The following is an 11,326-nucleotide window of genomic DNA, read 5'->3' on the forward strand; positions in this document are numbered from 1 at the left end:
CAAAATTTGAATTTGGGGTCTGTGGTGCCCCAAAAGTTTAATTTGGGATCTGTGGGGCCCCAAAATTTTAATTTGGGATCTGTGCCCTAAAATTTGATTTTGGGAGCTGTGGTGCCCCAAAATATACTACGGACAGACGGACGCCAAAGTGAAACTATAAGGCTTTCGGCCATGGGCCACGAAACCCTAAAAATATGGAAAAATTTGAATTTGTAATGATTTGTGTTGCTCTTTGTAAGATTTTGACCGAAATAAATATCGCATCAAAAATACTGCAAACCAAAAATATCGATTTAAGTCGTGCAGTTGAAATTCTCAGTCTTACGAAAGAAAACTTAATCAAATACGGAGAGGAGTACGACCAATGTAAAGAAGAAACTACAATTATTTCTGGAAAATGGAGCATAGAACCAATCTTTGAAGAAAAAAGGCAGCCGAAACGCAAGAGATTTTTTGATGAATTAGCAGATGATCACCGCTTTTACAACAGTGAAGAAGCTTTTAAAGTCAATGTGTTTTATCGCGTTCTAGACGTAATTAATGCACAATTAGTCGATAGATTCAAAGGAATGAATGAAGTTGCTGATCTCTTTTCTATTCTCGAGCCAAAAAATTTTTTAAAACAAACTGAAGCTCAAATCTTGGGAGTGTCAAATAAGTTACAATCACGATATTCTGCAGATTTAACAAAAGAATTTCCTTTGCAACTTATTAATGCCATTTCACTTTTGAAATATGATGGGATCAATAAAAAATCAACAGTCATGGATATTTTCAATACTTTACTGATAGAATATAGTTTTATGGAATGCGAATTTTCAGAAGTGATAACGGCTTTGAGAATCTATTTAACTCTTCCAGTAACAGTAGCATCGTGCAAAAGAAATTTCAGCAAGTTAAAGATCATAAAAGATCATTTACAAAATAAAATTGGGCAAAATCGTTTGAAAAATCTTTCATTATTATCAATAGAAAGAGAGGAAGCAAAAAGAATAAATATCTATGTTGTGATTAATAAATTTGCCAAATATAAAGTAAGACGTGTTGCAATCTAAGAATGTTTTATCTGTTATAAAAAAGGTCTAATTTACATTTTTAAAATGTAGTTCATGTGATAAGATGTATTATTAAATTAATAATTATTATTTATTAAAATGCTTGATGCTTGATTTTACGCATACATGTGATTTCATAGATTTCAGCCGCCACTAAGAGGGCCTCGAGGAAATTTCGCGGGAAGGCCTCGTCAGGCCTAGTTACGGCACTGCGTACACGAAAATTAACATAACCTCAAAAATCATAGTCATATGTCAAAAACTATAGTTTTTGATGGAGTTGAGACGGACATAACCTCAAAATGAGTATCAGAGGTCAAGATATGACCCTTCCTTTAAAATTTCAAAGTTCTTAGGAGAACATAATCTTAAATTTACGTCGAAGGTCATAGGCGTGGAGGCGAACGTAACCTCAAAATTTGGTCAAAGTCATAGAAAAATATACTGGCATAACCTCAAAATTAGGATCGTAGGTTGGAAGGACGTCATCCTGGAAACAGGTTGCATTTTGGAAACAAAATTCTTTAAAATGAAATAATAAAAATTTATCTTAAAGAATTTGTCTGAAACCCATCCACGGAATAGTAATAAGGAGGTGGATCTCCTACACATGGTTCTAACGGAAAGTATGTCCTTTCTTTGCAAGAGTAATGTTCTGAGTCCCCAAGCAACAGTAGCGCCACTTGCGGTAATTGTGCAAACGAATGGTGTTTAAATTTAAAAATCCTTCTGCTTCGAGCACGTGCTAATAAAAAACACACGTGGTTTGTTTATTTATTTTAACAACTTAAAAAAATAAACCCTCAAATGTTACCTTTTAAAGGTTGAAACTTACGTTTTAAATGTTTTTTTTTGACGAAACTTTTAATTTATACATGTAGGGGAAAGTGCCAAACAGTGGGACACTTTTTTTCAAAGACATATTAAGGTATCACAGCGGCACTAATCGGAGTCAAAAGTTTGTAGCTCGCATTACTACTTCCCGCACTATACTTTCGCCCTCAACTCCCTATACTCTCAGCCCATACTGTACCTACTTCTACAAATACACTCGTACACGTATACCCCACACTAGCAGCGATTAGAAGGAGTAGGAGTTTTGACAACGTCGCTATAAGTCTCGCTTTGACTACTGTGGACTACTGTCTCTCTCTAACTAATGTTACCATTCTGCGATGTTGCCACATCAAAGTGGCGGGTGTGCTATATATTGCAAATGACGTCATGAAATAGAATTTTTAATTTATAATTACAAATAAACGGCACGGTAAATTATAAATTTCTTTGTATATTTTAGTTCCAAATTTATTCGTGAATTCAACATTAGTTTTAGAAAAAAATTTATAGAAAACTTCTGATGATATTTATGAAAATGTATTTCTCCCCCATACATTAGTCCCGTCTCCCATGCAAAATAATCAACTTTGATTGCTAATATCTCTGGTTTCGTACGGCGAAAATTCTTCATATTTTGCAAATTTGTCAAGAATGATAATAAAAACATATGGTAAAATTTTCAAGAAAATCTATAGAAAACGGTTTTACCGATGTGATACCTTAATATGTCAATTTTATATATTTTTGATTACTTTTTGGTATTACCATAAAGTTTGAACTCTTTTCTACACAATGCACATATTCTATTAAGATTATATTGTGATTAAATAAAAAAATTTGAAGTTTTTGAAACTTGATACATTTTTCTTGTTTTGAAGGTTTGTGTTAAACAGTGGGACACCTATTATTAAGTACCGAATAATTATTCTAATAATATTCTGCTTAAACATTGTAAACATATATATTTTGCATTAAATAACGTTAAAAAATGTTGCAAAACACTCATAATTTAATAATATTTTACATTTTTATAATATGATTTCAAGTTTCATATAAAAAATTGCTATTATTTTTTTTCACGTTTACAGTACTGCTGATCATACGTCATAATTTGGTCATAACCTAAAAACAATTTGGAGCAAAATTTGAATAGTCGTCCTCTTATCAAGTGTTACTTTTTAAATGTTGTCGAACAATAATTGTAATAATTTTTAATTATAAATTTTGAATTTTCTATTGTTTTTTAGCATAAAAAAAAACATTTTAAGTCGCTGTGTAAGTATAAATGCGCATGCGTATAGCTGACACAACTTATAATCAGTGTTGCCAAAATCCACGTTTCAAAAACTTAAATTTTTGCCTGTCCCAATGTTTAATGTCCCACTGTTTAAATTGAGCAATCGCATGAAATTATTTAAATAAAAATTGTTTGTGAAATTTTAAAATATTTTAAATTATTGGATATTATACTTAAAAACATAAGTAAACGAAGTAACAATTACACTTTTTTTTAAAACTGTCCTATCTATATAAAAATCAACATTGTATTTCAAGAAAAAATTTACTCTGGAACGTCAAAAACAGTTTTTTTCTATTTTCATTGTGAATAATGAATCAATGTGGCTAAAATATTTGGAGATAGTGTGTTGTGATAAACATGGTTTACATTTAAATTTTGGTCGAGTTTCTTTAAGTAGTTTTCAGTGTCCTACTATTAAAACTGTCCCACAGTTTGTCACTCTCCCCTACTTGTTTTCTAATATACTGTGGATATTAAAAGGCGATTTCTGCAACATTTTAAGCACGTGTTTGGTACTTTCTCAGAACATATTTGGGACATTCAAAAACATGGTTGGAACATTTTTAGGACTCTCTAAGCACATTTCTAGCATATTTTAAAATTTTTTTTTGAAATTTCAGGGATATTTTCAGGACATTCTGGGGACCTTCTGAAGATGTATTTAACACATTTTGGGGACAATTTTAGGACATTCTCAAGACGTTCTAAAAACTGTTCTGAGCAGACATAGAAAATACTTTGGGCGTCTTTAATTGGTCTTTTTATGTCTTCGGACCATTGACGCAATGTCCAGGACACTTTGAGCTGTTTTAAAGTTATCTTAAAGATGACTTGGTGCCCATTGGGTGTTGAATTGAAAATATTGCATGCCACTGATGAAATTCCGCGGAAATTTCGACGGAATCTCTAGGTGACACTTTCCGGGTAATCTTTCCTAGTGGGAAAACTGATTTTATTTACGCAAATCTTATGAAAGTTACACAAAAATAGTAAATTATTTTAATTTGGTACACTTAGCTCCATTTAAATATATATTTATAATTACATATTAGTAAATATTATATACTTATGTAAATTTCAGTTAAAATTAATAAGAAAATTTCTTTTTAGAGTGTCTCAAGCAAAAGTTCCATTCAAGATGAAATTGGTGACAGTGTCATAGATGTTAAAGATTTTTCTGTTGATTTTGAAAATGAAAATCTAGTTAATAAAAAGTTACAAGATAAATTGCAGTCACCAGAAAGATTGCTCCCTATTACTACGCCGATCGCAGTTAGCGAAGGAGAACTTTTGTTAATGTTTCTAAAATACGCCATTCGTCGATTGAGGGCAAAAACACGCCAATTCAGGCGAATGTTGAGAAACATGACAGTCTAAAAAATATTAGGGGAACCTGCCATTCCAGTGAAGATTTCAAAAACATGCCATTTCAAATGTCAAATTTTTGTTGATTGTTTTAGGTTGGTAATACTTTCTTGAGAATGTTATATTATAGTTAACAAAATTTTATTCTTGAAATCAATATTAAAAATTAAGAAAAGTATAATTATTAATAATAAAATTATTAAAGGTTCAACCAACTTAACCATCAATATTCAACAAAATATTAATTATTTTGACTCATAAATTTTTCGTTTACAGTGTTATCAACCTAAAACAATCAACAAAAATTTGACATCTGAGATGGCATGTTTTTGAAATCTTTACTGGAATGGCAGGTTTCCCTAATATTTTTTAGATTGTCATGTTTCTCAACATTCGACTGAATTGGCGTGTTTCTGCCCTCAATCGACGCATTGTAAACGAATTAACACATACTGCTGTGACACAGTTATTTCAAGCAGTGAACTGCATATTTGCTTCAAATGTTCTACCAAATACCGGTTATTTAATTGACTACATTTAAAAGTAGTAACTTCTCAATCTATCCTATTCAATTAATGATAAATGAGTTGCCAATGGAAGCGAGAACAAAGGATACAATTGTAAGTGCTTTGTGGTTTAGAAAGTCAAAATCTGACATGAACATTCTTTTAAAAGCATTTGTTGAAGAAGCAAATAAGCTATCAAACATAGGAGTAGAATGTTGTTCTGTTGCTCGATCTTCCATGCAAGGAAATAAAGCATATAATGGTTATTACGGATGTACCTGGTGCTTACAACGTGGTGATTATATATGGAATGGGGCACACACAGGGGGATGTGTAAAATTTCCAATTACGGACGAAATTCCTAAAAAACGAAACGAACAGAATTTTTACAGAAGTTTAGATTATTTAATAAAACATATTTATTCTCCTCCTGAAGCTGATGAAGTTGCTACAACAGAAATTGATATGGTCCATCCTGAAGAAGAAGAAGCAGAACATGGTTTTGAAGATGTTGATAATCACGAAAATGTTGATATGGTAAACGCTGTGAGGAACGTATCGATAAATAATTTATTTAAAACTTATTTTTTATTTTAAGTAAAACATTTTTTTTATTTATTATGTAATATATTATCGATGAATGTGGCGAGTCGTGCGGGCATACGGCCCTGTGACGAAAATCAATATTTGCGCGCACGCGCTCAAGCGCCGGCGGTCCCCACCATCGATCAGCGCGGCCGGTCGTCCCCACTCCGTCGAAAATCTATAGGTCCCGAGCGCCGGCTGAGATCCTCACTTTTCGAAGCGGTCTCACCGCAGCTGGACGCAGCAAGTGGTCTTCCCACGGCAAAGAGGTTTTCCCTCAAATAGTTTTTACTATAGGCCAAAAACGTAAAAGTGGTTTCACCACGTATTAAGAGGTTTAACCTCAAAACGTTAGCAGTTTTACTGCATAAAGTGGTTATACCACAGGTGATTTTATCACACATGTTTGAAATGCGACTTTACCCTAGTATCGAATGGCGTAGTAATTATTTCTTTTACGTCGTCGTTTGTCAACGTTATTTTGTGATTTTTAAAACGCACGATATATATTTTATTTCGTCGATTCCCACGTTATGTGTAAAAATTAACTGTCAGTATTATCTACTATGTTAATCGAACGTGTTTATGTTTATATTTTTATATTCTTTGCCTTGTGCATTTGCGAAAGCGCATATTCAAATCGAACGAGGGCTAGTTTCGACGTTTTTATCATTTATTCAATTACTGTTTTATTTAGTATAGTATTATTTGAGACCAAATATTTTTTCATTAAATATGTCATTTAAATAAATCTGTTTATAGTTGTATTTTCTTTAATTTCGAACCCCGGTCCGACGAGCATCCGTAATTGCTAAAAATTTCTTACAACATTCATTACAGATTTTGGCGCCCGAACAGGGACAGATTAGATAAACGACACGATTAAATAATTTTTGTTTTTGTTAAAATAATTTCACTACAATGGCTGACGACAGTGAAGCGATCACGAAATCAAAAATTTGGACTATGACCATACCCGCATTAGAAAACGCGTTACGAACAAGGAACATACCGATTCCTTATAAACCAACTCGTGACACATTACGTAATTTATTACGCGACGCGATAGAAATTCAGGATCCGGAAGACCCTTCGTTACAACGAAATTTAGGTGCTGATGACAATAACCATGACGATGATAATAGAAGTAACGCTAGTAGTAGAACAGAATATATGACGCGTAGTCGAAATCAAAGTAGGCAACCTAGTTGTATTCAAAGCAGGCAGTCCAGCCGCGTTCCTAGTCGTCAACCAAGTCGAGAAAATAGTATTCCACGTAGCAATAACGAACGAAACGATCCGCGGTTGAATCGACGCGACGACTTAAACCGAAATAATCAACGGTTAGTCGATAATAATCCCGATCCTCGAACAGTTAACGATCACGAACGCGAGGAAAATATTCGTAGGTTCCGTCAGGAATTCTTAAATAACGAGCGAAAGGTTCAAAATCATCTTCCTCCGAGACGCGATAATTCGAGACCTCGGTCAAGAAACGAACATATTGATTTTGAGCGTAATAGCGAAAATAATTACAATACTCAGGGAAATCCTCGAGACAGTCTCGCCGAACGCGTTAGAAAATGGGGTGTTTCTTTCGATGGTAAAGGCGACGTTTTGAGTTTCCTCGAGCGGATAGAAGAGTTGATCTTTACGTACGATATTCAACTCAATAATTTACTTACATGTCTCCCCATGCTCCTTAAAGGCAAAGCGATACTCTGGTACCGCAATAATCGCCGATATTGGAACTATTGGGATGATTTTGTGACCGATATAAGGGAATTCTTTCTTCCCGTAAATTTAAACCGGCAACTAGAAGACGACATACGAAATCGTACCCAAGGTCCCAAAGAAAACGCGCACGATTATATTACCGCGTTACAAACTTTAATTCGTAGGTACGGAAGTATGAGTAAAGAAAGCGAAATTGAAAGACTCTATGTTAATCTTAGACCAGAATATCGCCGTTATATTCGACGATACGAAATCCGAAACGTGTCGGATTTAATTAGATTAACAAACGAATTCGAACTTATATTACACACGGAAAAGCATTATAAACCGCCCCCGCAAGCGATGTTAAGTTCTGATAATAAAACGGATTCAACAGATAAAAACAAAACGAAAGAAAACGTTGCTTCGGTCGATAATAAATACGAAGGGTACGAATGTTGTTGGCGATGTGGTCAGCGTGGCCACAGACGTCCTAATTGTAGAAATCCAGCAAAAAAGTTTTGCTCGTATTGCGGTAAAACGGGAGTCTTTTATTTAGATTGCGAATGCGAGAAACCGGAAAACGCAAAACGGATCGATATAAGAGAACCGGCAAAAAATCGATCCGAGAACAGAATTCACGTAGCCGGCAACCAAACCAAGAAAGATTAGGAGTTATAGCATCTGACGATAAGCGTATCTTCGAGCCCATTCATTTTTTAAATAAAACTTTTTACGCACTTTTAGATACTGGCGCGAGTAAATCGTACATTTCAGAAAACACATTTACGGAGTTAAAATCTCACGGTAATATCAAATTAAAACCCGCAAATTTAATCGCGAGATTCGCGGATAGTAGGTGCGCAACAGTACTCGGTACGGTAGATTTAGTTATAACTTTCCACGGACAAACTGTACGAATTAACTTTAGAGTTTTACGTAACCTAGAAACAGACCTTTTGTTCGGTTTAGATATTTTGACCGCGGTAGATTATCACTTTAATTTCTCTACGGTTTCTGAAATTAAAGAGAAAACGGTATCAAACGCGGAAGAAATCGAAGCGTCTCTTAAAGTTATTAACGAAGAATTAAAATTGTTTGAGAAAATAAACAAACCGACTACTTACGGCGAACACGTAATCAAATTAAAACCAAACACGAAACCCGTGAATATCCATTATACACCTCGTAATCCCGTTATGTTAGACGTCATGTTCAAGGAAAGCGATGCAATGTTGGAAGCTGACGTTATAGAACCAGCTGACGACGAATGGTGTTCGCCTGTCGTCATTACTAAACGTAAAGACAAAACGTATCGTTTTTGTAATGATTTCAGAAAGGTGAACAGCGTTTCCATTCGTGACGTATATCCTATTCCACATATCAACGCAACGTTAGACAGATTAAGAGATTCGAAGTATTTTTCAAAAATTGACTTACGAAATGGTTATTGGAATATACCACTCGCTAAAGAAAGTCGCCCGATTACTGCTTTCGTAATACCAGGACGAGGGTTATTCCAATACAAAGTTATGCCGTTCGGGTTACACTCAGCTTCCGCTACTTTCCAAAGGATACTGGAAAGAGTACTTGGTCCAGAATTGGGAGTAACTGCATTCGTATATCTCGATGACGTCATTATACTTGGAAATACGGTTAGCGAACATCTACGTAACGTAAGACGCGTATTGAAACGATTGTTAGAAGCAAATTTAAAAGTAAATCCCGATAAATCCGAATTTTTTAAAACGCGCGTTGTATATCTCGGTCACGTAGTAGATAGCGAAGGCATACATACTGACCCTGAAAAGATAAAATCCATGGTCGAATTCAAAACACCAGAGAACATTACCGAACTTCGTCGTTTTATCGGTATGATTTCTTGGTATCGTCGATTTATACCTGATTGTTCAACATTATCAAAACCACTGTCAACTTTGCTTCAAAAGAAACAAAAGTGGATATGGACGAAAGAACGGGACGATGCTTTTGTAACTTTAAAGAAACGATTATCGACGGCACCAGTTCTCGCGGTTCCAGATTTTTCTGTTCCTTTTTGTTTACAAACCGATGCAAGCAAATACGGTTTAGGCGCAGTTCTAACTCAAATTATTGACGGAAAAGAGGTAATCATCGCGTACGCGAGTAGAACGCTAAACAAAGCCGAGTTAAACTATTCTGTAACGGAAAAGGAATGTTTAGCAGTCGTATGGGGAATATCGAAAATGCGATATTACCTAGAAGGATATTCATTCACGGTAATGACGGACCACCTTTCGTTAAAATGGTTGCAAAATATCGAAAGCCCTACCGGTCGTATAGCGCGTTGGAGTATATATTTACAACAATTCGATTTCGTTGTACAATACAGAAAAGGCAAACTTAATAAAGTTGCCGATGCCTTATCACGCGATCCTTTACCACTCGATAACGAAAATATTGAAGAGCTAGATGAAACGGTCTTCTTTATCGACGAAAATGAACAATGTGCGTGGTATAAAAATTTGTTGCAAGCAACGCTCGCGAATCCCGATCGTTACCCCGAATTCACGGTTAAAGAAGGTGTATTATTTCGTCACATGCATCATTCTTTGAATTTCGCGGATAGAAATAAAACATGGAAGTTGTGCGTTCCGCAAACGTTACGTGAAAAAGTCCTGAAGGAAAATCACGACGCTCCGACAGCAGGACACTTAGGTATCGCTAAAACAATAGCCCGAATCGCCGAAAACTATTACTGGCCCGGAATGAACGGTGAAATCGCGAAATACGTTAGGCAATGTGGTTCTTGCCAAAAATTTAAAAGTTCGCAAAATGCCGTAGCCGGAAAAATGGGAACGTGTAACGCTACACACCCATGGGAATACGTAGCGATGGACATTATCGGTCCTTTGGTTCGATCGTCAAAAGGTAACCGATATTTGTTAGTGATGCAGGATAAATTCACAAAATGGGTCGAATTTTGTCCTTTAAGAGAACAGAAAACACAACAGATAATAAAAGTGTTCAAAGAAAAAATTTTACTGCGTTACGGAACCCCTCGCGTTCTTATAACGGACAACGGAACACAATTTACCGCTGGAGAATTTCAAAAATTGGTAGAAGGCTTTGGGATTACACACCAACGCACTCCCCCTTATGCGCCGCAATGTAATCCGGTGGAAAGGACTAACCGAACGATCAAAACGATAATTGCTCAATATGTAGGCGAGAATCAAAGACGATGGGATATACTTTTGCCCGAATTCCAATTCGCGATCAATTCCGCTAAGCATGAATCAACGAAATTTTCACCTGCATATTTAAATTTTCAAAGGGAGATATTACCGCCCAATACCCTTCGTTCAGAAGTAGAGAAAAACGCGAGTTTCAAACATCCCCACGTAGAAAAATTAAAAGAAACAATGGAACTCGTACGTGTTAATTTGGCGCGAGCTTTCTCAGCGCAGAGTAAAAATTATAATAAAAGACGTCGCGACTGGTTACCCGCGGTAGGTGATAAAGTAATTAAAAGAGAACATCATTTGTCCTCAGCCATCGATAACTTCTCCGCGAAACTAGCTCCTCGATATTCTGATAAATTCGTAGTAAAAAAAATTGTAAGTCGTACCGTTTTGGAATTAAAAGATGATAAAGGAAATATTTCGCGTGTTCACGTAAAAGATATCAAGCCGTTCAGAACAGAAGAAGACGATCTAGGCGAAAAAGAAATCGAAGAATCATTGGTTTGAGCACGACCAATCACGTACCACGAAACGACCAATCAGCAAACGTCGTCCTGAGGTTGGACACGCCAGTTTTAACGTGAGCCTAATGAATCCCAATTTCATCTCATTATTTCGCTGACCATTGTACCACGTACAACAAGTGTTTTATTTTATAAAATGTCGAATCACAACGCGTGTGTAAGTGACGAAGACGAAGTCATTCGTCAAATAAATAATTTTTTGGACCCAACAGTA

This window comes from Leptopilina boulardi, unplaced genomic scaffold (genome assembly GCF_019393585.1).
Source record: "Leptopilina boulardi isolate dan_hultmark-lab unplaced genomic scaffold, ZJU_Lbou_2.1 LbouV2_324, whole genome shotgun sequence".
Lineage (NCBI taxonomy): Eukaryota > Metazoa > Arthropoda > Insecta > Hymenoptera > Figitidae > Leptopilina > Leptopilina boulardi.